Below are 26,805 nucleotides of genomic sequence, written 5' to 3' on the forward strand. Positions count from 1 at the left end.
AAGAGATATACTGCAACACTTGTAAAGACTTTACAAAGGAATGGCTATTATGCATGTAACCACTTGTTGAGCAATAACTTTGCTCTTTCAATTTAAAAACAATTCTAACACAGTTCATAGAAAATTCAAAATATATTATTTAAATGGTATATTCACTATCCATTTCTCTTCATTTTTTTCCTCTTCTACTGCTGTAGTTGCCAAGTATGCTTACACTAATATTTCCTAAAAGGAATAAACTCTCAAAGCTTTTATGGTAAGTTTTTTTGCTAGAAATTATAAATGCAAGTTTGCTTGTAATGCATAAACTATTAATGTATTTTTTGTAAAAGATCTCTTTCTGAAGTACAGAGGACGTCATGTTAGAGTTCTTTAGCTGAAGTATTTTGTCCTTCAGTGATTTATAACAATAGCTGTCTGTATGTGTGTTTGACTTCAACAGTCAACAAGGAATTTTATTTTTACTTAACTTCCCCACAGTATTTTGAACGTCTTTCAGGCAGGGAATACTTTCTGTTTTGTGAAGTTAGATAATAGTACTTATTCACAGTATTTAGCCAGGGATTAGGACCTAAAAAAAAAAAATAAAAAAATGAAGAATTACATTTCTAGGTAAGGCTTTTAATTAACTTGGAATGAAAGATCCTTCCTTTACTCCACAGAGACTAATTTATCTAACATGTCTCTAAGTGGAAATTCCCTGCAAACTCACTAATGTTACTGTAACTTACATTCATCTTTTCCTTTCATTTATTATCCATCAGTATTGTTCTTTTTTTTTTTTTTAAAAAGGGGGGGGGGAGAGGGAGCTTGACCTTTAAACCTGTTGTTATCACACTGCAAGAAAGAGATAGAGACTCTTTTCAGCTGCCTTTACTCCCATGTGACCTGCAGGGAGAATAGATTCAAAATAGACTAGTTCCTCCCGGGGCAATACAAGACAGAGGAGAAAAGCACTGTCATTTCCGAACAGCACAGAGCTAGAGTAAAGTCAGCGTGAAAAAGGAAGGAGTTGCAGTGTGTTGGAATTCTTCCTCCACAGCCTGGATTATTACAGGAGACGGACTTCAAGGAGTTTAAAAAGCAGAGGATTTTAAAAAATAGTTCAAAATGGAGTACTTTGAGAAAGAGCTTTGTAAGGACAACTGATGTTTGACTTCTAGAACTACTGAAGGAATTTTTCAAAATGAGCATTGTTATGAAGCCAAGATCCCGATCTACCAGCTCCTTAAGGACTGCCGACACAATGTGGTAATGTGTTTGGTTTGTTTCTTTCAAACTCCCCTTCCTATTATGACACATAGGCATGACCCAAGAAAGTCACAGGGTTTAATTTTGACTTGGTAGATTTTGCATGGCTATTACAGATGTTCAGCTGCTGAGTTTCACAACTAATAGTAAGGGAAAAAAAAAAACAACAGCTTTTTCTTGTGCAATACTGTGCATAGCATTCTTTAAAGGAGAACTCATTACGTACATTTTTTAACCCATTGCACACATTTTTCCCATTCAGTAGTCAGGTTCAATCCTTGCACTTACAGGGACCTTAATCTTCAGTAGATTTATTTCAGGAACAAAGCCGTAACATAAAGCTTCCAGTTCTGGAGGCTGGAGGGTAAAATGAAGCTATAGTTTGTGTGAGCTATTTTGGGATACTTACATGTAGTTTTGCTGCATAAATAGACTGACTGTTAGAGAGAAGTGTCCTGGGAGGAAAGAGACTTCACAGTATCATGTGTGAGACCATGCTGTGCTATGCTTCATGCGTTCTCCCTCCTCTCAGAGGCTCAGAGGAGTAGGAGCAGTCTGTATTAGTAATCTGTGTGTATGATCTTCTTGAAGGTATTTCAATTAGCAATCAGCAAAGTTCTGTCTTTTGATTATTTTTTCTTGTGAGAACTTTATGCTTTATATAGCTTAAAAGGCACCAACATGACAGATTTCTATTAGGTATTCAAAATAAATTCCCTCTTCTCTTTTCATGTGTCTCACATTTTTTTCCTCTGTTTTCAATAAAACCACCATCATTTTAATAAACACATAATAGACTAATTGTTCGGAGCTATATTTAACTGGTATAAAGTGAGGTATTTTAAAATATAGCCTTTGCTTATAAACAAATGGCTGATGTGTTACTGTGGGATACACTAGTAACTAACTAGGCTCCTTTGTGAGGAAATACAAGTTAATTGAACATTTGCCTATTAAAAAGTTCATGTTTCGAATAGTCCTGGTTCTGAATTAAAGCCCTGTCAGTACTACCATTAAAGCACTTACCAGTTTTTTCCAGTTATCCTTTACTAACACCATTTTGTAGTATAAGAAAATAACTACACTACTCAAGCTAAAGAGTAGTCCCAGTTGTTCTCAGAAACCGCTGAGGAAGACTTTTGCTGAAATAACTGCATTAAGTACTGACTCTCTATAGTTTTAAAAATATAATAAAGTAATACTATGTCAGTGTACTATATATTGCTAAAGTGTTACTCTCCGTAGGGTGTCTCCAAGATTGTGAGCTATAACATACATACCTTAATAACTACGTATAACTGTGCAAATAAATCAGTATCTTTCTGATTAATTCTTCTGACTTTCATTTATTTCTTTTAATGACTGCTTCCATTGATACTTACAGGAAAAAAGAAATAATTTCAAATAAAAAATCTTCATAGACTATATGTGCATGCTGATCTGACCACCAAGTATTCTCTTTAAAATACCTGCCTGCCTCCCTTTCCTTGCTGGTGCCTTTAGTTATAATGTTGATCTGATAGGTGAGAATGTGTGTTCTGCTAATCATGAACTGGGAGTCCTCTGCCATCCTGACGTTTACAGACACTACCTGAAGTTGGAGGTGGCTCGCGTGTAGATCCTTGGAGGCTGACTAGGCAAGGTACATGCTGTTTTCTGGAGGTGTGGAGCAAAGCCAGGCAAGCCCTGCCCCGTCCACAGACCAGAGGAAACTGGAGTGCAGAGGAAGGAGAAAAAGGGAGAGAGCCAGTGGCTGCCCTGCATGAGCTCAGCTTCCGCTGCCTCGGGGAGGTGGCAGCTCAGGCCAGCCCATCCTACCCACACTGCCAAACGGAGCAACCCTTACTTTACACTGGGTCTGAGGACTGATTTCCAACTCTGGAATGACTTTGGTTGGTGTTCTTAACCAGCAGACTCAGGACTCTCTGGGTTTGTCCCTGTAGGTCAGTGCTGTTCAGTGCAGTTCTGTGGGGCAGGATAGCAACACTGCAGTCTCACCGCAGTATTAAACAGCACCAAAATGTGTAGGAACGTGATGAAGTCAGGAGCACTGATGGATGTTCAGGATGTTCAGGGAGAGATGCAGCTTATAATTCTCCTTTCTTTATCTGTTAACCTAGGAATCTTGCTGTGTTTTGGAGGAGTAGGAGTAACTGGAAGGAAGGAAAAGATTGGAGATTGTGAGAAAATTCTCAGGAATTTTCTCTCACAGAGCTTGTGTGTCCCAAAAGCACAGGGTGCTCTCTTGAGTGGCTCAAGATTATCTGTCCCTTGATTGACAGGGTTGTACTGAAGTGTGGATATAATTCTTCCAAGAGTCTGAGAGAAAAGGTCCCAGGATGTCCTTGCAGTGCAGTTTCCCGTGGGAACAAAGTTCCCATGAAGAACAGAAACCAGGCTCCCAACACATGGAGACCACTGAGAGGATGGGAGAGACTTAAGGCAGAGAAATGTCTGCCCTCTCTCCCTCTCTCCAAAAGATGCAGTAACTTCAGGGTACGTAGTATAAGCATGGTACTCTTTTCAATATCAATATTATAAAGCATCCAAAGGGTATCACCTGCTGGTAGTGTGCAGGAGTGCACTAGCTGGCTTTGAGGATGTGCAGGTGAGCCCACGCTGTGCTGATGCTTCCCCTAGCAAAATTGGCTCAGTCGGGTCTGGCTGCTGCTGCTTAGCATGACAGTAGGTAGGGTCTGTAGGCAAACCTCTTTCTGATGCACCTTGGAATATTTCTCCTGGCGTTATAGTGACTGAAGTAAAAGCAGATGGTTGGTATTTACACAAAATAAAAAGGTGGCTTATTTAAGGGTTATTACCTGTTACATTAATACTGCTCAATTCTGCCACTTATTCCTACTAAGTCCTTCAGGATGTGATTGTGAAGTGTGGTTGTGAATGAGAACATTTCTGGGGAATAGTCTGGAAGGAATAAATGATGGTACAGAATTTTCAGTGAAGATGATTGATTTGTCTTGTTATTCCTGAGAAGAAATAACAAGGTAGTAACAAGGAAACCCACTGTAAGGTGAAACCTTAGCTGAGACAGGAAAACTTGCATTTAAATGAGAATATGACTCCAATTTCTTGACTGTTTGCCACTGGACAGTAGAGCAGCAGTGTTCCACAGAACATGACGTATTTCTGTTGTGTTGGTTTGGTTTTGTTTATTTCGTTTTGGGTTTTTTTTTTCCCCTTTTGTAATGAAAGAAAAATTTGAACTTACCAGAAAAAAAAAACAAAAAAAACCCACCACCAAAAAAAACCTGTTTTGGAGGAAGCTTAAGTGGAGAATTGATGGCAAGTCAAGCCAGCAGCCAGGGTTGTTTGACAGCAGCTTACTGACTGGAAAAGGAGTAGCTGATCAGATTTTAGAACTTTGTTTTTTCATGATACAGATAATTAGGCCAAAGAACTAATAAGCCTCAGGACCATAGTCAGCTTTTTGCCACAATCCCTTCTGCATGGTGTGTCTAGAGTTGATAGTTATCTGTTTACTTTGTGGGTTGATCTTCCTATGTCTTTGTTTATATTTTGTAACATATGCCAATTTAGGCTTTCCTGTTTTTTGGAACTTAAGGTTGACTGATCTGCAAAGGGCACATTCCAGCCTCCCCAATGCCCCTAAGAGCAAAGGCCTTCAATGATTCAGATTATGGTATTCTGTAGAGCAATGCACCTGTTCTTATTTAACCCCCGCAGTGGATAATATTGCTTGTCTGGGGTATCATGAAGTTCAGTAGATTGGAAATTGCTGAAGGATGTTGTCAAGTATGACTTTCGCAGTATGTAACACATTGATAGGGAAGGGGAACAAAACATCTATTCGATTAACTTTTCATGACCGTTGCCTTAATATGTAGATCACAATAAGGCTGCTAAATAAAACATTTATTGAATGGAGAGCAGATGTTGGGGCCCAACATCAGTTGATGGTGGTGTTCTGGGGCAGAAGGGGTAGGACAGAAGAATGAGATAAGATCCAGCTGTACTGACCTGACATAGCTGCACTGGCTTCCTGACTTAACAGTACCACAAAGTAGAAGTCTGTCATAAGGGTGACCTAATCTTTTGGTACCCATATCTGCCAGGAGGTAGCTGTGGCTACTTCACACTGCCATCCCAAAACAGTTCCTTGGTTAATTGCTTGGTGCTAGCAAGCATAAAGATGATAAATATATGTAATAAATGCTATTGAATGAGTCATATATGTATCAGTTAATGGCATCAGAGCTATATTTGAAATAACTACTGACTTTTAGACTGGGAATCCCAGTGCTGGGGAGATCACGAACAGAAACAACTTATTCTTTGAAGGAATCTTTATCTACAGGGCAGAGAACAGCATGAAAATATTACTGTGAATAGTATTAATAGCATGCATACCACTTTTTATTCCTGTACTGCATGAATCTTTCTTCCTCTCCATTATTATTATTGCCTGTGGGAGGCAAGTGCCTGTTGTCAGTGCTGGCAATATTACTTGTCCCCTGTTGCTGTAGCTTATGAAGCTATTGTTGAACAAAAGACGTTTGGATCCTCACATAATTTCCAATTACACTTTTAGTAGTTGGAGATACTGAGTACAGTCCACTGGGAAAGTTCAGTGCAGACTGCACAGTGTACAAACTCATGAAGACACTGAAGTACCAAACATCACATGCATAATTGAGGGGTTTCTGAATGCTGAACGAAGCCTGCAAGCTAGAAATGACCTTTCTTCCACGAAGTCTGACTTCTATGAAATTCATATGTGACTTAATTTAGTAAAAGAGGCTTTCATAAGCAGTATGGGCCTTAGATCATGATGACCATAGAAATTCGAGGTGGTATGTGTGTTTTTATTTACTCTGCCAGTGTTAGTGATACTGATAAAGCCTGCATAGTCAGCATTACACTTTTTTCCACAGTGTGGTATGTTAAACAGTGTTCTTTTTGCAAAATGAAATGGGAACAGATGCTGTTTTGTCTAGTGAATTAAGGGTAGAGTTCGAGGTGATCCAAGTATTGTATTTTTTAACAATATAAGACATGTCCTGCTGGCCCTGACCAGTGGCCTACTTAATCTACTATTCTGTCTGCATCTGCAGCAACAGGAAAAAATGAAAGCCTGTCCAGTTTCTGCAGTCCATGTCCACCATATTGACCAGCATCTACTAGTGTCGTAGTGTTACAGGGTTCAGCCTTGCCCGTTCGCTTCAAAGTCTATCTAAGGACCTGTTGCCTATGTATTTGTCTAGTCTCTTTTTTTAATTTGATGATTCTGTCTTCCCCCACAGCCTACTGAGAACCGTTTTACATAGGAAAGTGCTTTCTTCACTGTGTTTTAAAGTGATGTCCTGCTGGTTTCAACAAATGTCTCTAAGATCTGTCATTGTGGGATTTGGCGAAAGATTCTGCATTCACTTTATCCACCAACATCATGATTTTGTACAGTTTGGTCATAACCTCGTCAGCCTTTTCCTATAGAAACTGAAGATTTTTAGACTCCTTAGATTTTCCTAAATAGGCTTCTGCCCCATCCCTTGATTGTTTTAGCTGTTGTTCATTGGATTTCCTCAAACATTACTGTGTTCTTGCAATATATAGACCAGACAGTAGGCATTACTCAAAACATGAACACACCAGGGTTTTTATACAGTAGTAAAATAACGCCTGCTTTTTTTCTCAGCACCTTTCTTGGTGATGCCCAGTATGCTGCTAGGTTTTTTGGCTTCCATTTCAAGTCGAGTCAGCAATTTTAGAGAATTTTTACTGTTTTTTCTGGCCGAAACAGTCTTTTTGCATCTCTGCAATTTTTTTTGGAGAGTATTAGACTTGCGAACATTAAATCCAATTACTTTAACATCAGTGTGATAGGAACTGCTGTCTTAAAATGATCAGTGTTTCTTTAAATAAACAAAAATATTGCAAACCATGCCAAACAGGACAAATGGAAAAGTTTAATTCCAGCAAAGGGCACTTCTTCAGAGACATTCTCTTTCAAGCTATATTCAGAAAAACATATATTCTTCCCCCTCCTCCGCCACATGCAATCACACAGTGTATTTCTCTGCCACTCACTTTAGTGTTCAAACAATCCACTCCAAATTTTCCTGAAGATATAATCTTGTCTTTACAGCACAGTTTGTTCTCACACCTCCCTGTGCAAATCTGTAGATTATCTGGTTATGGACAAAGTTCCATTCAAATGTAACTGGACATTGAGAGCAGTGGAGACAAGCCACGTCAGTGTCTATCCCAAGCATAACATAAGCAAGAGGGCAGCAAGCTTCGTGGGGAGCTCAGTCTTAAGGACCAAAAGCCCATTTACAGCTTATTCAACTGAGGATAGGAGGTCGCCCAAATCTGGATCAGTGTTGAAATGCCTTGATCAAAATCCTCTCTCTTTTTTTCCCTTCCCTTATCTTGGCTGAAATGTTCCGTTATTTTTTTTCCAAGATGAGAGGCATCATTCTTCTGACAAAATTTCCTGAGAAGCACAATTACAGTGTAAGGCATAACAGACAGCTCACCTAAAGGTAGACATCCGCTGTAACTGAGCTAGTAATCTCTGGCTCTCAGTGGAGAGAATTACTTACTTTCTGGGTATGACTTACATCACATATTTGAGGTGTCTGTCTCAGGAGGAGATGTGCTTTTGATGTCACTGAACTTATCAACAAAAGCTCCACTGTATATTAATAATACATAATAATATAATTTTACATATAAATGGAATCTAACTTGTATATGGGCAGCTGCAGAGTGCACATTTAACCAGATTAATTCATTCTAATGCAACTAACTTAGTATGCTGAATTATTACTGTAATATTTAGTAGTTATAGCATTATTTTATAATATGAGAGTATTAATACAAAGCAAGGGCAGTTCAGAACAGAATATAATGTTTTAGAACACAGCAGCAAGAACAAACTAACTGCTTTGGCTGAACATAATATTGAAAGAAACTTGTGCTCAAAGTGTGGTCAGTTAACACCCATGAAGTCGCTAAACAGTGACATCGTCATTATCATACTAATGACAGCACAAATGACTCAACTTCAGTACTGTGATTCCCAGCAGATTTCAGCTACTTTGGCTTTTAATTCAGGCTAATAGGCACTAGAACATGTTTCTTAAGTCGCATTATAAAAAGTTTAAGTAGACTTGTAAACCTCCTTTAGTTGTTGTCATTGGTGATACTTTGTAGATGTGTGTGTGTGTGACTTAAATAGGTGCATGACATGGCTATAGTATGAAATGATCTTTTAAATATGTTTTTCTTTCATCAAAAATTAGGAAACATTTTCAAACCTGTTATGTATAAAAAGATAGAACAGTGCTCAGCTTTAGAAACTAAAGGGCAGAAACTGATTTTGCTTATGAGCTCAGTTTCGAGGATTCAAGAAGCACAGAGGATCTCATTACTTATATTTGTTTCTTCTCCATTTAATTTGCTAGTTTTATAACAGCACCTAATGGTGCTGTTATAAAAACTCAAAACCTTAAGTACTAAGTCAAAATACTTTCCTCTATAGATAATTAAGAAAGACATTTCCCCTTCTATGGAAGTGTTAAGCATTTAAAAAAAAAAAAAAGATTGCTTCAGCAGTATGAATAGCTGTCTTTTATTTTGTCAGAGACCTCAAAATAAATTCTGCAAAGATCAGTTGAAAAATTTCCTTTCAGTAGTTTAATTATGCTTTAGTTCAATTTAATAATTGAAAATTATTTCTCAAATCAACTATTTGAATTAAAAAATCATGTTAGACTAGAAAAAAGGGTTTATTTTGATGAAGAAAGTTTTGATAATTCTGAAATTTATCCTTAGTAATAGTAATAACAATAGCAATAATTTGTGTGTAAGAGAGAAGTTTTGGTTTGGATGAAATTATATTTTTTAGTTATCAACATTTTGAAAAAATATCCATGTGTAATTATAGAAGACCCTACAAATAGCTCTATAACATGTACCCATAACATGTTTCAAAGAAAGGTCAGAGATGCTACATACATACAGTGCAAGGGCTTCCTTCTTAGAGCTTTATATTCATAATCATCTTTATTGTCTCAGAAAAGTCTGTAGTTAGCTTGTGAGCAGTGCTGTCATTTGACATGTGACGTTTCCTTGGCTTAGCCAACATCTATTTTCCTCTTAGCATACCTCTGTACATTTGCCTTTCTATCTGGGGTCTGATTCCATAGCTAGTTTGCTTATACTTCTCTCTTTTTTTTTTTTTTTTAACATTTTTGCATCCTCCTTATTTGCATTTAAATCTTCATTTCCAACTGAGTTTGAAATAGCCTTCCTCATTTCAATGTCAGGAAAATTTGCCCCTGTGAGACTGCAACACATCTGTTATTTTCATAATGTTAACTTCATTCCATTGAAAAAAAATCACTTGGTTTCAGTTTTCGCCTTCAAACCATCCAGATATAAAATGCCTAAAACTGAGCAATCACATAATTGTGTTACTGCAGCTTTCGTCTCCTACACTGATACCCTTATTGCTGTATCACAAATCCGGTTATGTTCTAAACAGCTTAATCCTTTTAGTTTATTTGCACTTTACACACGATGCCTCTAAACTTGGATAAATGTGGTTTTGTGGATGTGTATATATTTACATATCTATGTAAAACACATCATGTAAAACACATATAGTACATATATGTACTATAACTTGCAGTTTCTTCTTTTGTATTTCTGTATTTTCCAAGTGTGTCTGGTGTGCTAAAGATCTGAGTAAGTCCTCACAAGTTAGGTTTCTTCATATTTAATATGAGAAGCCACAGTGTGACTTCTGTAGTCTTTATGGTATATATGACAAATGAAGTCTTGCACTTCCATAGGTGACCCTCTGTGTCTAAGAGGTCACTAAGACTACAAACACTAAGTTTGTACTGACACAAGTCACTAAGACTACAAACAGTTTGTAGTCTTAGTGTTACCGTCTTATGCCACCATGGGGTGTTTCTGAATTAAATTGTATGCATAAATACTATTTTCTTTTTCCTATCTTAACTCTTGTTCTAGCCGTGGTTGGTTTTTGGTTTTGGTTTTTTTTTTTTTTTTTTGGTCAGAAAAATGCATCTGCTTCTATTGTTTTCGACTTGGCATAGATCTAGTAATTTTTACATAAACCAAAGTCTTACCATCATGTGAAATTCTCAGCTATTACATTTAAAAGTAAAAGACTTAATGATGATAGAAAAAGTTACAAATTTTGATTCAAATTTTCAGAAATTAAAAGATGAGAAAAAGATCTGCTATTTGTTTTTTTAAAGAGACACCCATGCTTGTGCAGTCAACAGAGGAAATGGTATAGGCCTGGAGGGCTCTTCAGAAAATCAGGAGTGACATCCTAACACACACAGGTGCTCCCAGCTTTCCTCTGTGCTCTCTCACCAGGGACTGTTAGGGAGCCTGTCCATGTTCAGACATCTGTGCAAACCTGTGCTGTGTATCTTCCCAGCGTGATCTATAAACAAATGGGTTTTTCAAGTTTTGCCAAGTGACGTTGGCAACTTTTTATAAAGCAAAAAACATCATTTTGTTTTGTATATTTACTTCTTATTCTGGATTCATGTGTATATTTATTTTTCATGCTTTGCATAAAGATGTTAGGATAATTGCCTTCATCTGCTGGGGTTGCGAGTACGTAGGAAAAAGGAAATATGGAGAAAGGACGTCCGCCTGAAATGCCATTCCACAGATGCTAGATAGATCTCTTCCAATTCCTGTGTACATTTTTTCATCATTTTCAGTCTGTTAAGTCTGAAGCTGCATAACAGAATTGTAAGCAGGTACAGCCCCATTTTGTATTCAGAAACATGATCAAATAAAGGTACATATTGAAAAGCTAGTAGGTCTTCACTTGCAGTAAGATTGTAAGACCACTACTTCAGCTAGCTCTGACAGACTCAATAACGGTAAAGTGGAACATGTTCACTTGTGACAAATGAAAATTTGCAACAAATGAAGATTCCAAGTCACAAAAGAACAAAAGTAAGATCAGTATATCCGCTGGTAGCTGTTCTGGTTATACTCATCAGCAGACATTTTTCAGGAGTAGAGGCCATATTAGTCCCTAATTACTGTTCTTGCATATTTTTTTGGCCACTGAAAAGAAACACACAGAGTTACCCTAAAAAGGTCAGTAATGGAAAGGGGGGAAAAAAACCACTATACGTTGTTTTGGACTGTGAATTGAACTAAGGCCCTGGAGAGATCCCTTGCTGATTCCAAAGTCCCAAGTCTTCACCCACTTCCATTGTAACACAAGTTTTCTTCTAAGCATTCTTCAGTGATGTGAAAGCAATTAAAAATATACAAGGGACTGCTCCACTTGAGCATGCTTCTGTAAAGTACATTTTGAAAGTAGTCCGTAGCTAGGCAGCTAGGCTAAAGGAACATTTAGGGCGATGTTGCTAGTGCTTCCAAATGAGTTTCAGGTTTTTTTGTTGTTTTCAGTTTTACATTACTTTAGTCTTTAAACCACTACTGAATACAGAAATTGAAATATCCTATAATTCTGTAATAATTTCATTTCCTACTATTAATATTGTATCTTGCCAATCATTCAATCGCCTGGAAGTCAAACAATTCATGCAGTACAAGCTGCTGTTTCGAATAAACTCTGCTCAGACCATTCCTGGCACCTTGTTTACTTGGAAACAAGTCTTCTGTTAATTTACATGGAAGAAACTCTATACCATAAATTAAGCAAATACTTATTTACAGCAATTGGGTTTTCCTTCCTGGCTCATATTCTGGCTCTTGTTTCTTCTCTAAACTTCTGTGGATTTATTTATTCTTTAATATCCACTTTCACAATTTATTTTTTCGGAGATTATTGAAAAAGTCAAACCAGACCTCATTGTGTTCTTTCTGTAAATCAGGGCCGAAAAAAGGAATTGGGTGTATGTCAGGAGCTGTTGTGATCTGTTTCTCTCCAGCCTGGAAAAGTGATGTTTCCCTGACTTCTTTTCTGTCATTATTCTACACTATAAACCTCTGTATGTATCAGATAATGAGATAGTAGATGTGTGCCTTTTCTTTGATAAGGAAAAAAGTATTCTGCTTAAGTCACTCTGGCTGCTCTTTGGTTTGCATCTCGCATAGTGAGCATTTTGGCTGTTTTGTCCACAAAATCTTCAGTACTGTAGATCGACTTTTACAGCACCTTTCATAATTTTCAGTTCTTGTGCTTTAGTGAACAGACCCTTAAAATTTGAAACATAATATTTCCCTTCTCAGCAGCTCATTATACATGAAGTATCCCAAAAAACAAAGTTTCAGTATTACTGCTCATTGTTCAGTGCACATTTCGATAGCTACCCTACTAGCTTGGAAAGACAGTCAGTGTCCAAAGAGCTGACTACATAGTTATCTTCTCTCCCTCTTTCTTATGCTTAAGTCCTGATTTGATGCTTTTGTCTGCCTCAAGTTGCTAGCAGTTCAAAATGTACTGATAAGCTTTACAAGAGAAAGAAATGAGTGATTTAGAACCCAAGGACAGTAAAGCTGTTTACTAGGCTGTTACCCCTCTTACTTGTTACCACAGCAAATCCTGGTGACATTAATCTATCATTTTTATCCAAATATAGAGGAAATCTGACAAGAATCAAGGAGTAATAGAGACAGAGAAAAAAAAATATAATGTTCAAGTGGAGATATACACAGCATAAGAGATCTTTTAAAAGCTAGAGTATTTTTGGAATGCATGGTAAGAGAACACATGGCTCAAGCCAATGAGACCCGTGGTTCAGAGCTTGCTGATGATCAGTGCTAGGCACTACAATTGGATAATTGATAGCTTGTTCAACTTGTTCTGTGTCAGTTCTCAAGCAAGCTGTTCAGGTGCCCTTCATTTAATGAGCCTGGAAATGATGCTGGCTCACCCAATGATATAGAAGCTGTGCCCTTTCCAGCCTAGTCTGCAGAAGTTTATTATTTGGTTTATCCCCTTAGAAACACTGGTCAAGCCAATCTCTTTTAATGTCCCTCTTGTCCCTTGATAGTCACTTTAGTGCCATCTGCTCCGAATTATGTACTATTAAGGGAAGACCCATACTTGCCTAGGTTTCAGTATGACTGAAATGTCCATTTAGGTTAAATGCTGTGTAGGGTCCAGGACATTTGAAAAAAAAAAAAAAGTTCAAAATGACTCAGTTGATATTGACGCAGACACTGTTTTTATGCTTCTTAACACTATGATTAGTGACTTAATCTCTGATGTGTGTTTGCTATTCTTTAAGGGACAGAGATTTGAGCTGGAAAAATTTTAGGAACTGTTTTTTGAACCACTAGTGGTGGCAGCAGCCTTTATAAAGCCTTAGTATTTGTGGCAACTCAAATGCCACAATTGCCTCTTAAAAGGATTTTCTTTCTTACATCTACATTCTTCTTGGTACTGGCCAGTTTATTACGGATGTCCTTGCTGTTATGCACATGCACTGATAGCCTTTCCAAATCTGACTTTCAGATCTAGAGGTCTATGTTTCCATGAAGTCTTTACTTATATTTATCAGCAGTGCCACCACTTGTCTTTTGATTCACAAACAGTGATTACATTTGCATTTTTGGCAAGCAGGGCATTCACAGCTGTGAAGCAATGTGGTTTTCTTCTTGGAATTTCCATTCTTGGAAAAAGCGGGAAATTAATAACTAGGAAATGACATTTTGTAAAGCCATCACAGCTTATCATCTTGTCCAAACAGCTTTTCCACCTCAGATATGCAGTCCCACCTGTGTCAGTAAGATGAACTTATGACTTACTGATATTTTGCCTTTGCAACTTTCTCACAATTATTTATTTCAACAGTAAAATATAACATCATATTTATGATCTCAGTATCATTACATGGTTTTAGATGAATAGAAAGCATGCATATTCATTGGTAATTAGAAATCCAGACTAAGAAAATGAGGAAAAAGTTACTTTCCAGTGACTTTCTAATTACTTTCAGAGCTCCTTGGAAGACACTATTGAAATACAATCATAATAAAATCATAATATTAGTTAAAAATCTACTGCAGTGTTTTAACTGAAGAAGAAAATCTAAGGGCTAGCAGCTCTTGGAATGTGCTTTTGCTCATGACTACATCCCTTTTCTTCAATATTTAATGAAAAGTATTGGTAAATAGAATTTTGTTTGCTAGAGATGTTTATATGCTAAAAAGGATGAGCTTGCAAGATAAAGATCCTTTATTTTATTTCTTCCTCTTTCTCCACACGTCCAGTCCATTCCACCTTTATCTGCCGCTCTTCTTCTCTAAGTGTGCATATATTCTCTTATCATATTACAGATTTTATCCTAAAAATCCTCATGAAAAACAATTTTGAGAGCAGCCTTCTGAACTTCTTTGGCACTGCTGTACCGTCTCTCAGTGGCTCAGGACCAGTACCTGGTTTCAAATTTACCTCTTTTCTTTTGATGTTAAATTAGCCTCAGACACTGTATTCATTAAAGCAAAAGAAAAGGACCCATTTCCTGAAATTTAGCTTTGCAGAGTCAGCTCTTGTGCAATATTCTTCATTGCAGCTGCTCGGAACATAGATTAAATCCAGCTTTCCATAAAGGATGGAACATAGAGACAATCACAGATATTACTGTGTAACACAGTAGTTCATGAAGATTAAAAATATGTAGATATTGTCATTGGTTATTTCACTTCCTCAGGTGTCAGGGAATTGTAGGAACTTGAATATTTGAAGTATAAGCACATATATTCCCTCTTTCTCTATTTTAAATACTCCTTGAGGATTTTGTTTTGTTTTAATCAAAAACTTCATGTCTCAAGCATCCTTGTATAAATCTCTGAAACTGTACAAACCCATGAATATTCTGCAAATTTATGCTTACTGTTTGTAAGTTGCACTTACATGTTGACACTGAAGTTTGTTAGCAAAAACTGTATTGGTATTTCAGTCAGTGCTACCTCAGTCACGCGTTAGAGAGGTCAGGTATAAATGAGGTTCTGTCTTTATTGCCTTAACTTTTAATCCTCAAAGAAAAATTTCAAAGAAGATAGATAACAGTACACATGCCTTCTCAGTTGACTGCCTTTTTAATGGCATGTCTTTCTCATGGATGGGCAGGTTCCCATCAGTTGGCAAAGAGCCATGGGTGGAGGGAGTAAAAAAAGAAAAGTACAGGAAAATATGTACTGTCGAGACTTCCTTAAGGCACAACTACCAGCTTCCCAGGAGGAGATGCTCACTCATGCGCTGTCCTGGCAGGGCTGTATAGTGGGGTATGCCAAGCATGTATTTGGCCACTGTCAGGTTTTTCTCTTTTAGACCTTGGTAATGTTTCCTCTGTTGCAATAATTACTCTTCTTCTTTTCCTTTTCTTTTCTTTTCTTTTTTCTTTTTCTTTTTTTTTTTTTTCTTTAAATGCTGTAGTCCTTTTTTTTTTTTTTTTTTCCCTTCTTCTTTTCTTTTTTTTTATTCTGGGAAAAATAAAAAAAAAAAAAATCATTCTGCCTGAAAGGAGAATTCATAATGATGATACAGAAGACCAACATACAGTGGACAGAAAATAAAGCCACATTCTAATAAAAATCTAACCAACTTCTTGTCTGAAGTGAAAAAGATTTTCTTTTTTCTTTTACAAACCTTTTTTCATAACATTTTTTATAATAAATTTTTGGTGTAGTCGGTTTTTCTCTTTTTTTTTTTGATGGTGGGGGCTGGCAGAGAAAAGGGTTGCCATTACTCCCTCCATTTTGCTTCCAAATGTCACATAAATACCAGGTCTAATGTCTTCTTCCATTCCTTTTTTAATGATGAGAAGGTCTTGAAAAGTATATTTACAGAAACAAGTAAATAAGCAAGTCTTTCTTTTCTTCTATTCTTTGCATTTTTTCATGTTTGCTTTGAAGAAAACCGGTAAAATTTCTACATGTCTCCTTTTCCCACACAAATCTTTTTTTGACAGTTTGATAGTTTCTTGAAAAGCAATGTTTCTGATATTTCTATGGCTTTTAGTACTACCCCCGTAACAGCAATTTTAGCTCTTATGAAATATTTTTGTTTTTAATGGCCAGAGCATTTAGTACTTTACAAAGTACCCATTTTGCAGGTAGGGAAATGGAAGCACAGAAGGGGGTAAAATGATTCATCACTCAGGATGACTCATCCAGTGAAAGAACAGGTTTTTGTACCCTCTTATCCAAATTCATTCCTGCAAAAGTAAAGAATGAAACAAAGGATTTCCTGATTAGCTTATACAGTAAAATAGCAGTGTCCCTCCCTCAGCTGCCAGGGGGCCCCATGTCTGCTTCAGGTTTCTCTATGGGAGCCAAAAACTTTGACAGTGAGTTCTGCTCCAGAATTAGAGGTTAGACACGGTGATGGATGGTATATCTACAATGGTGCCAGCTGGGGAGGGCACGTAAACATACAGCCACGTGTGTGATCAGCTTAGCAGAGTTTTGGACATGTAGGTTGGGTTTTGCTGAAAACACCTGCTTAAAAAGTACTTTTTATTTGGCAAAATTATTGATTCTCTGGAATCAACAGAATGAAATAACCAGATGTCAGGGAAAAATAGTCAAAGACAAAGCTTGTTCCAAAAGCAACGGTGTTACAACGGTGGAAAAAATGTCTTGTTACAAGTAAAGAGTTGAAAACTGATATTTCTATTACCACATTCCTCCACAGAGAAAGACTAATTTCTTTGGTGAGACATGCTTAACTTAGCTGTTTGTGTGGCGTTTCAAGACTGTAGCAGCTGGTGTTTTGTTTTCTCTCGTTTCTAGTTAATTTGTGAATAGTTCTTGAGAATTGTAGGCTTCTGCTCATTTAGGTATTCTTCCAAATCAGAGTTGCATAATATGTATGGTAATTTTACATCTCATAATATGTTCTTTGTTTTGTTAATAGTCAAAGTACTCGATTTATAGTTTTATAGCTTTTGCTTTATAGTTTTTGCTTTCAGAGTCCGACAGTGTGCAATAGGGATCTTACAGTGACTAACAGGAACTTCATAGACAATGCAGGAGTATAAGAGGTTTTGGTTAGAACACACTTATATTACAGTAGTAACTAATCATAATGAGACTATGAATGAAATGTTCCAATGATCTTGAAGTTTGCAGAAGATGAATAACACAGAGATTATAACCAAAATGTTCATCTATATACTAACCATTAGATAGCAAATCTGCAACACTGCATTTGTCTGAAATTTTTGAGGGTCTAGCATTAATGGCTGTTGATAGTGACAGTAGGCTGGAAAAGAAAATTGGAGAAGAACAACAGCAAATATAAGAGTTTTGAGAGACTAGGCCGTCTCTCCAACATGCACACAAAGATATACACAATAGCCTCATGTCCATGTTACGATTAAAAATTCAAACAGAAAAGAAGGAAACGGCAACATTACAATTGACTTAGGAACCTTGGTTTAGTCCTGTGCATAAATAATTTGATAAAGAGTTTACTGGTATAATTCCATGCTGCTTTTACTTCATTGAGTGCACAGAATGAATGCAACTCAATTCATGAGATATTTAGTATTCTTTTCTTTTCTAGCTGCTCATCATATAACCATGTTCTGTATTGACAACCTCCTGTTCAGGAATAGCAGTTTTAGTACTTTCATTGGCTTTTCTATGGTCTTCATCACTGTGGCACCTTACTGCTTCTCAGAGATTATTAAATTAATTTTTGTATTACTCACGTGATATGAGGAAGTATTATCACCCTTACTTAACGTGGAGAATTAAAACACAGAGATTAAACGGAAAGTATTCCCTAAACTGAATATGCAAAATGAGATGTCTAGGGCTTCGAGTTTTTTGATCTGCTTGTCACAGAATGACTCGTATATTCAGAGCACTGTTTTCATAAAAGGGTGAGAGAATGCTGAAGGGCTGGGATACACTGTGGTTGTATCACTTTGACACTCTGCTTCTTATTCTCTTCCACTGGAATATGTTTTTGGCCAGTACTAGAGACAGAATCATGGATCTGATGAGCCTTTAATCCATCCAGTAGCAGCTCAGATGTTTTGAATTAATCTGTATTTTTAACTACTGATGCCCACATAGCTCGAGCAACAGCATTTCAGAGCAAGAATGAGGAACATGTAATTAGTGACATGTGATAGAGTTGGCATGACTAGTTCAGTACCAGGTGCTCTGCAGCTTGGGCAAATATTATTTCAAGTTCCTGATGATAAAAGCATGTTTACCTTTCTGTAGACCTTTGCCTGATTCAGTACCCATCTTCTGCGGTGAATGAGACAAGTATCCCACTGACACGGGCTTGTTCCGCAGAGACCTCTTAGACTCTGAGCAAGGCAGGAGATGTATCACTTAATATTTGTTTTGATAATGCACATTTCTGAGGTGATTTAAAGGTTGGTCTAAGCTTCTAACTTTTTGAAATTTATAAAGATGTTCACAGAATCGGCAAAAAGTTCATTTTGCAGACACTTAGCTGAATTCTGTTCTCTGCTGCGAAAGATGAGTCACTAGAATATCTCATGAAATAGCTCCCAGATATTTTTTAAATATGAAAAAAATACAGATTTCTTTGCCACTTTCTCCTCAACAGTTGACCCATTTTCCCTCAAAAAAAACCAACCAAACCAAAACCAAAACCAAAACAAAAAACCAAACAAACCCCCCCCCCACCCCCCAAAAAAAAAAAAAAACAGTAAGGAAAATTTCAGCTCCAGTGGACAGAATTTAGTAGTTGTAAAAAGAAAACAGAGACTTATAATAGGGAGCATCAGGCAGCCATCTTAGGTAATGTTATTAGTTATAGTATTAAAATAATGCGATAAAACCTGAAAACAATAAGACCCAAATGATCCATTGTTGGAGATTATCATTTGTTTTGCACTAGTGACAAGAATTATCTTTCTCAACATAACAGGTATTCAGTGAATGTGCTCAGACTCTACAATAAGTATAAAATAAAACACAGTATGAGCACATACACTCAATATATTCCAATCTCAGCACCCTTCCAAGGCAAGATCCTATCCTTTTTGTTTCCCTTTAAAGGTTGTTGCTTGTATGTGGCAAAGCTGTAGCAGGGAATTCCAGAACCCAAATCATAAAGTGGGCATTGATACATTTAGTAGAAGTCTAGGGAAGTGGAAGCAACTAAAAATTTATTAAATTTGATAAACTAAATACAAAAATGCAATACAAACTAAAAAATATTACAATAAAAAAAAAATTCCAAACACCCGGAATGTAAAGAACTGAAATGGAAAGAACTGAAGTGGAAAGGATTTCAATGAAACTGTCGTGGTTTGAGCCCAGCCGGTAACTCAGAACCACACAGCCGCTCGCTCACTCCCCCCCCCCTTCTTCCTCCCCCCGCTCCCGGAGGGATGGGGAGGAGAATGGGAAGAATGTAACTCCCACGGGTTGAGATAAGAGCAGTCCCGCAACTAAGGTATAACACAAAACCACTACTGCTACCACCAATGATAATAACGATTAGTGAAATAACAAGGGGAGAGGATACAATTGCTCACCACCCGCCGACCGATACCCAGCCCGACCCGAGCAGTGATCTGGGCCTTCCGGGTAACTCCCCCCGGTTTATATACTGGGCATGACGTGCTGTGGTATGGAATACCCCTTTGGCTAGTTTGGGTCAGGTGTCCTGTCTCTGCTTCCTCCCGGCTTCCCCTCCTCCCTGGCAAAGCATGAGACTGAGAAAGTCCTTGGTTGGAATAAACATTACTTAGCAACAACTAAAAACATCGGTGTTATCAGCGTTGTTCCCAGGCTGAAAGTTAAAAAACACAGCACTGCACCAGCTACTAAGCAGGAGAAAAATGACTGCTATAGCTGAACCCAGGACAGTATCCACCCCTTATTCCATACCATTCACGTCATGCTCAGATCCCACATCTCTCAGCACACCATCACCCCTGTCCCATATATACACATATATATACACCCACACCCACACACAGAGAAAGATATCGTTCCCTAGTCCATGGACCAATCCCTGTAAAATTGCTGAACTCATCCAGTCCATGATGTCAGGTTCCATCTCTTGTAATAGTCTTTCAGGGCAGGAGGGACGGTACATGGTGTTGGGTTGTTGCCTGCTGATGATACCGCCAAACTCATCTGGTCACTGCTGAGCTCATCTGGTTTCCTCAAAATTCATTCTTTGTTGAGGTGATGATCGGAGGGAAGTCAGGGTCAATGGCTGGTGACCTGAAGATATCTAGCTGGTGGGCTATAAAAGTGTTATAGAGCAGGCAACAGCGTACAATTGAGTTCATTGGCTGTTTTCCCCCAAAATCAAATCCCCTTGAGGTACACATCGGACTTCCCCATCTTCCCGCATTACCCACCAAGTATATCCAGGTCCCTGAGCAAAAGCAACCCCACGAGTGGGTTTGCCTTTACCTGAAGCAGGAATAACCCAGACTGTCTTCCCCAACAAATTCTTTATGTGCACCACAGGAACTTTATCCCCCTCTATGGTACGTAAAAGTTCTGATTGGGCTGGGCCAGCCCTGTTGGCAGATCCCCTACTGTTGACCAACCAGGTGGCTTTTGGTAAATGTGTATCCCAGTGTTTGAAAGTCCCACCACCCATTGCTCTCAGTGTAGTTTTTAACAGCCCATTGTACCATTCGATTTTCCCAGAGGCTGGTGCATGGTAGGGGATGTGGTATACCCACTCAATGCCATGCTCTTTGGCCCAAGTGTCTATGAGGTTGTTCCGGAAATGAGTCCCATTGTCTGACTCAATTCTCTCTGGGGTGCCGTGTCGCCACAAGACTTGTTTCTCAAGGCCCAGGATAGTGTTCCGGGCAGTGGCATGGGACACAGCGTATGTTTCCAGCCAGCCGGTGGTTGCTTCCACCATGGTAAGCACATAGCGCTTGCCCTGGCGGGTTGGTGGGAGTGTGATATAGTCAATCTGCCAGGCCTCCCCATATTTGTACTTCAGCCATCGTCCTCCATACCAGAGAGGCTTTAACCGCTTGGCTTGCTTAATTGCAGCACATGTTTCACATTCGTGAATAACCTGGGCAATAGTGTCCATCGTTAAGTCCACCCCTCGATCACGAGCCCATCTATATGTTGCATCTCTGCCTTGATGGCCTGAGGTGTCATGGGCCCACCGGGCTAAAAATAATTCACCCTTATGTTGCCAATCCAAGTCCATCTGAGCCACTTTAATCTTAGCAGCTTTATCCACTTGCTGGTTATTCTGGTGTTCCTCAGTGGCCCGACTCTTGGGTACATGAGCATCTACGTGGCGTACCTTCACCACCAGGTTCTGCACCCGAGCAGCGATATCTTGCCACAATGCAGCAGCCCAGATGGGTTTACTTCTGCGTTGCCAGTTGCTCTGCTTCCATTGCTGCAACCACCCCCACAGGGCATTTGCCACCATCCATGAGTCAGTATAGAGATAAAGTACTGGCCATTTTTCTCGTTCAGCAATGTCCAAGGCCAGCTGGATGGCTTTCACCTCTGCAAATTGACTCGATTCACCCTCTCCCTCAGCAGTTTCTGCAACTTGTCGCAGGGGACTCCACACAGCTGCCTTCCATCTCCGATGCTTTCCCACAACATGGCAGGACCCATCAGTAAACAAGGCATATTGCTTTTCACTCTCTGACAGTTCATTATATGGTGGGGCCTCTTCAGCACGCGTCACCTCCTCTTCTGGTGACATCCCAAAATCTTTGCCCTCTGGCCAGTCCATGATGACTTCTAGAATTCCTGGACGACTGGGATTTCCTATTCGAGCTCGTTGTGTAATTAGTGCGGCCCACTTACTCCATGTAGCATCAGTTGCATGATGTGTAGAGGAGACCCTGCCTTTGAACATCCAGCCCAGCACAGGCAACCGGGGTGCCAGGAGGAGCTGCGCTTCAGTTCCAATCACTTCTGAGGCAGCTCGAACCCCTTCATAGGCTGCCAGTATCTCTTTTTCAGTGGGAGTATAGCTGGCCTCGGATCCTTTATATCCCCGACTCCAAAAGCCAAGGGGTCGACCTCGAGTCTCCCCTGGAGCTTTCTGCCAGAGGCTCCAGGTAGGACCATTCTCCCCAGCTGCGGTATAGAGCACATTTTTCACATCTGGCCCGGCCCGTACTGGTCCAAGGGCTACTGCATGAACTATTTCTCGTTTAATTTGTTCAAAGGCTTGTTGTTGCTCAGGGCCCCATTTGAAATCATTCTTCTTCCGGGTCACGTGGTAGAGAGGGCTTACAATCAGACTGTAATTTGGGATGTGCATTCTCCAGAACCCCACAACACCTAAGAAAGCTTGTGTTTCTTTCTTGTTAGTTGGTGGAGACATTGCTGTTATCTTGTTGATCACGTCTGTGGGGATCTGGCGGCGTCCATCTTGCCATTTTATTCCCAAAAATTGAATCTCCTGTGCAGGTCCCTTGACCTTATTCCGTTTTATGGCAAAACCGGCCTTCAGCAGGATTTGGATTATTTTCCTCCCTTTCTCAAAAACTTCTTCCGCTGTATCACCCCACACGATGATGTCATCAATGTATTGCAGGTGTTCTGGAGCTTGCCCCTGTTCCAGTGCAGTCTGGATCAATCCATGGCAGATGGTAGGGCTGTGTTTCCACCCCTGGGGCAGTCGGTTCCAAGTGTACTGGACGCCCCTCCAAGTGAAAGCAAACTGTGGCCTGCATTCTGCTGCCAAAGGGATTGAGAAAAATGCATTGGCAATGTCAATTGTGGCATACCACTTGGCTGCTTTTGACTCCAGTTCATACTGAAGTTCTAACATGTCCGGTACGGCAGCACTCAATGGTGGTGTGACTTCGTTCAGGCCACGATAGTCTACTGTTAATCTCCACTCTCCATTAGACTTTTGCACTGGCCATATGGGGCTATTAAAGGGTGAGCGGGTCCTGCTGATCACTCCTTGGCTTTCCAGTCTGCGGATCAGCTTATGGATGGGAATCAAGGAGTCTCGGTTGGTGCGATATTGCCGCCGGTGCACTGTTGTGGTCGCAATTGGCACTTGTTGTTCTTCGACCTTCAGCAACCCCACAACAGAAGGATCCTCTGAGAGACCGGGTAAGGTGGACAGCTGCTTAATTTCCTCTGTCTCCAAGGCAGCGATACCAAAAGCCCATCTATACCCTTTTGGGTCTTTGAAATACCCTCTCCTGAGATAGTCTATGCCAAGGATGCATGGAGCCCCTGGACCAGTTACAATGGGGTGCTTTTGCCACTTCCTCCCAGTCAGGCTGATTTCAGCTTCCAGCATAGTTAACGCTTGGGATCCTCCTGTCACTCCAGAAATAGAAATGGGTTTCACCCCTTGATACCTTGATGGCATCAGAGTACACTGTGCACCGGTATCTACTAGAGCCTTATACTTCTGTGGGACTGATGTGCCAGGCCATCTGATCCACACAGTCCAGTAAACCCGATTATCCCTCTCCTCCACCTGGCTGGAGGCAGGGCCCCTCTAATAGTGATCACAAAATTCTCCACTTCTGTCTTGTAGAAAGGGATTAGTATTCCTTATCACAGGAGCTGGAGTAAAATCAGCTCTTTCGCTCCATCTGGGAAACTGCTCGCCAGAGACTGGAGCAGCAGCTTTCCTGGGAGGATCATCCTTGACCATTGTTCTCCTCTTCAGTTCACGCACCCGTTGCTCCAGAGCTGAAGTAGGTTTTCCATCCCACTTTCTCATGTCTTCTCCATGATCCCGCAGGTAAAACCATAGGGTGGCCCGTGGCGTGTACCTCGTATATTTTCTTTCTCGAGCAGTAGGGCGCCTTCTGTTGATAGCTGAGACATGGGTTGGTACGCGTGGAGAGCTGGATAGATCGGATAAATCGTCTCTCAATTGTTTGAACTCCTGGGACAGTTTTTCCACAGCTGAAATGATGGAAGGGGTGAGATTGTCTTCGAACTCTCGGAGTTGACGAATCAGGCAATCCACTGTTGGTGATACTCCGTCATTCCAGGTCATTGATGCCAATGTGTGGGCATACGATGATGGCGCACTCCGTGTAAGTTTCCGCCACATGGGTCGTGTACATTCGACTTCATCTGGGTCTACGGATGTGTTCCTGGAATCCGGCCTACGATAGATCATCTCTATAATGGCTGATTCCCTCAGGGACTGGATGCCTTTCTCTATCGTGGTCCAGTTGGCTGAGCGATTCGTAATATCGTCTTTGTAGGGAAACCTTTCCTTCACAGCTGCCAGGAGCCGCCTCCAAAGACTGAGGGCTCGCTTCTCTCTTGCAATCGCTTTGTCAATTCCTCCTTCCTTAGCAAGTGATCCCAGCTGCTTGGCTTCCCTACCTTCTAGTTCATGACCGTCGGCCCCATTGTCCCAGCACCGGAGCAACCAGGTGACAATGTGCTCCCCTGGAAGACGGGTGAAATCTTTTCGCATATTCCGTAGTTCGGTTGAGGTCCGGGGTCGAGAAGTGACCTCTTCTTCTTCTTCCTCTTCCTCTGACCCACGTAGTAGTGACTCTTGTTCAGGTGCTGTTGCATATAGTAATGGCACTGGGTCTTCATCTTTCTTCGCTTCACGGGTTGCTCTTTGTGCCTTTCGTTTGCTTTTGCTTACAGGGGCAACAGACATTGTCACAAACTGGACATTTGGTTTAGCTGCAGTGTTTGTCACTGTGGTTGGAGTGGCTGCAGTGTCTGCCACTAGGATTGGAGTGGTTGCAATGTCTATTGCTGGGGTTGGTGCAGCTGTTGTGCTTGGGAGTTGAGTAACACCAACAGCTGCATTATCTGTTGCTGTCGGGGTTTGAGTAGCTACTGTGCTTGTCACTGGGGTTGGTGTAGCTGCAGTGCTTGGAGTAGCCATATTGTCTGTTGCTGTCGGGGTTTGAATAGCTACTGTGCATGTCACTGGGGTTGGTGTAGCTGTGGTGCTTGGAGTAGCTATATTGTCTGTTGTTGTCGGGGTTTGAGTAGCTACTGTGCTTGTCACTGGGGTTGGTGTGGCTGCGGTGCTTGGAGTAGCCACATTGTCTGTTGCTGTCGGGGTTTGAGTAGCTGTTGTGCTTGTCACTGGGGTTGGTGTAACTGCTGTATTTGAAGTTGGAGTAGTTGCGTTGTCTGTTGTGGTCAGGGTTTGAGTTGCTGTTGTGCTTGTCACTGGGGTTGATGTAGCTGCTGTACTTGGAGTAGCTGTGTTGACTGTTGTGGTCAGGGTCTGAGTAGCTGCTGTGCTTGTAGTTGGCATAGCTGCGTTGTCTGTTGCTTTGCCATCAGATCCAGAGACATTTTTTTCCCTTTGAAGGTGCTGGATAGTGTTGAGCAGGGCTCTGTAGGCATAGGCCAAGCCCCAGCACGTTGCCATGATTTGTCCCTCTCTGGTATAACCAGGACGACAGCACACCTCGTTTAAGTGTTTTACTAGTTTTTCCGGATGTTGCACTTGTTCAGTGGTGAAGTTCCAAAGCACTGGAGGGGCCCACTGGCCTAGGTACTTGCCCATACTATCCCACACACCCTGCCACTCATAACTGTCCAGCCTCAGGGAAAATCTCCTGGTGGTCCTCCTATATCGTCGTCTAACCCTAGACCAGATTCGAACCTGATACTGCTGAATTTTTGACATTAAACGAAATAGGATGTTCCTACGACGGGATGGCCGTGGGTAAAACACACTCCGTATGTTTGCCAACATGCTGATCCCCAGCACAATCAGCAGGCAGGTTTCAAGGGTACTCAAAGGCCATCTAAAACCTTCAGAACTCTCAATTGCTGTTGCAAATAGGCTGGTGGGGGAACGGGGGGTGAAAGAGAATGCTTCCTTCGTAAGTTTACCCCCCGAGGAGAAAAAAAAAGATATGCAATTGCTAAAATATTTCATTATATACCTCCCAATGTATAGTGGTGATGGCCACGCTGGAAGCACAAACCAGACCAGTTTCATGATCAATGAGTCTATTGTATTACAAGTCATTACCATGAAGTACAGTGAAACAAGAACCTTAGCCCAGGCCCCCCAGCCGATAAACGCTAAAACAGCAAATAGTGGCTGTAAGTAAGGTACAACATGCTGAAACTCTGAGATCAAGCGCAACACGTCTGAGAGCCAAATAATCACCATTGTGACGAGTAGTAACAATGAATGCTTATCACAAATATGATTAAACACACTCTGGTCAGATCTGTCGTTATCTCAACCTTTCGTGCCCCACGTTGGGCGCCAAAAAGAACTGTCGTGGTTTGAGCCCAGCCGGTAACTCAGAACCACACAGCCGCTCGCTCACTCCCCCCCCCCTTCTTCCTCCCCCCGCTCCCGGAGGGATGGGGAGGAGAATGGGAAGAATGTAACTCCCACGGGTTGAGATAAGAGCAGTCCCGCAACTAAGGTATAACACAAAACCACTACTGCTACCACCAATGATAATAACGATTAGTGAAATAACAAGGGGAGAGGATACAATTGCTCACCACCCGCCGACCGATACCCAGCCCGACCCGAGCAGTGATCTGGGCCTTCCGGGTAACTCCCCCCGGTTTATATACTGGGCATGACGTGCTGTGGTATGGAATACCCCTTTGGCTAGTTTGGGTCAGGTGTCCTGTCTCTGCTTC

The 26,805-nt window shown here is 40.5% G+C and overlaps 1 protein-coding gene and 1 long non-coding RNA gene across 2 annotated transcripts in view; one reads left to right on the plus strand and one right to left on the minus strand.

Annotated features, from left to right (window-relative positions):
- The window catches only part of PDE4D (phosphodiesterase 4D), a 407,986-nt gene that overhangs the window by 242,825 nt on the left and 138,356 nt on the right, over positions 1-26,805 (plus strand). The window lies entirely within an intron of this gene.
- On the minus strand, positions 17,394-18,511 carry LOC115619461. Its single transcript, XR_003995027.1, has 2 exons — positions 18,441-18,511; positions 17,394-17,476 (listed from the first exon to the last, which is right to left on the minus strand). It is a non-coding gene; the product is annotated as an uncharacterized LOC115619461 (long non-coding RNA).

The sequence above is a fragment of the Strigops habroptila genome, chromosome Z, assembly GCF_004027225.2.
Source record: "Strigops habroptila isolate Jane chromosome Z, bStrHab1.2.pri, whole genome shotgun sequence".
Classification (NCBI taxonomy): domain Eukaryota; kingdom Metazoa; phylum Chordata; class Aves; order Psittaciformes; family Psittacidae; genus Strigops; species Strigops habroptila.